The sequence below is a fragment of the Camelus dromedarius genome, chromosome 20 (assembly GCF_036321535.1).
Source record: "Camelus dromedarius isolate mCamDro1 chromosome 20, mCamDro1.pat, whole genome shotgun sequence".
Classification (NCBI taxonomy): Eukaryota; Metazoa; Chordata; class Mammalia; order Artiodactyla; family Camelidae; genus Camelus; species Camelus dromedarius.
In genome coordinates this window covers 14,515,548-14,517,110 of record NC_087455.1, presented here as the reverse complement: position 1 = coordinate 14,517,110, position 1,563 = coordinate 14,515,548, and the positions used below count along the sequence as shown (strand labels likewise).

At 37.1% G+C, this 1,563-nt stretch overlaps 1 non-coding gene across 1 annotated transcript; it reads right to left on the bottom strand.

Annotated features, from left to right (window-relative positions):
* Positions 1-1,226: 1,226 nt before the first annotated feature.
* Positions 1,227-1,333, bottom strand: LOC116149038 (U6 spliceosomal RNA). The gene has a single exon (XR_004132676.1). It is a non-coding gene; the product is annotated as a U6 spliceosomal RNA (small nuclear RNA).
* Positions 1,334-1,563: the final 230 nt, after the last annotated feature.

The following is a 1,563-nucleotide window of genomic DNA, read 5'->3' as shown; positions in this document are numbered from 1 at the left end:
AGTCCATTGGCTTTTAACAAGTTTAATTTTCAGAAATCCAGTGTTGGCTGATGGATGGTGGAAGAAATAAAATATAGCGCTTGATTTGAACAGGTCACTTATCAAATAATCTCAAACGAAAAAGTCAACTTGTGTTCCTGTGTTATATTCACAAGACTCTTCTCAAGGTCATTTGAGAAGATTTTTCAGTTGAAAGCTGAGAAAAATCTGCTCTCTGGGACAGTCATAACAGGCACTTGGTATTGGTCGCAAAATGTTAATTTATAATAGTTTGTAAAGAGAATATTGATGTAGCTCAATAACTAAACTACATTACCTTATGAAGGTACCTTTGAATGCTGTAAAAAGAAACCTGCTGTAGTGACAATCAGATATTGTACCTATGGGGAAGGCCAAGGAATGGCTAAAATGCTGACCCATAGCGGTCAGTCTCTCCCATAGACCCAAAAGAGGTCAAGTGATGAAATAAGCTATGGAGGAAGAGATTGTGTGAGTTATTGGCAGCAGTTGAAACAATTTATTCATCGGCAATTGCAGCTGGAAAGCTCCAACCTCCCTCCCGCTAAGCAGTTCGTATAATCTTAGTATTCAGTTTAGCACCTATGAGTTACCATTATTGCTCAGAAGGAAATAGCTTGCTGTGAACTTGACATTAGACCTGGATGCTATTACCAGTGCCAGCCCTCTAATAGATTTTAACATGTATCTAAATTACATGGGGATCTTGGTGAGGTATAGACTCTTACTTAGTAGACCTGGGTTACGTGCTGAGATTCTGCACGTCTAACAAGCTCCCAGGTGACGCTGACATGGCCAGTCTGCGGACCACACTTTGAGAAGCAGGACCCCAGTCAACATATCATTTTAGTGAACTGTCACAATTATAAGTAAACTGGAGAGTGAACAAATATTTTTTGATTCCAAAAGAAGTGAACCGGGACAGCCGGTCTCATTATGGAATTAAATAAATCACAGATAAAATTCAGAGTTCTAAAGCTGATAGGGATTCCTTACAAATTGTTTAACAGATTAACTTAAATTGAGAAAGACAATCCAGCTTATCAGTAACAAGCCATGCTGCATAACATATTTGTGTTCCAAACTGACATTAGTGATCTGAGATGACTAAATGTTTTGTTTTGTTTTGTTTTGTTGTTTTGTTTGGTAAATGGTACTTAAGACTTTATTTTCATTTTTTATTTTTTTCATTTTAGAGATTTTATTTAAAAAATATGGAACGCTTCACGAATTTGCGTGTCATCCTTGCACAGGGGCCATGCTAATCTTCTCTGTATCCTTCCAATTTTAGTATGTGTGCTGCCGAAGCGAGCTCTGAGATGACTAATCATTTCAAGAAGGGAGGATCAAACTGTTAAGAAGGACAGAAGGGCTGATGACACCCATGAGTTTTCCATTAGAGGTGATCATAAATGTAGTGACAAAAATGTAGAATCATTACACTGATATATTTAGAACACATTGGCATATTTCACTCTGATTATAGAGACCTCACTGTGTCATCTTTACTATAAAGATCTCATTTAAGAAAAGAGATATCACATA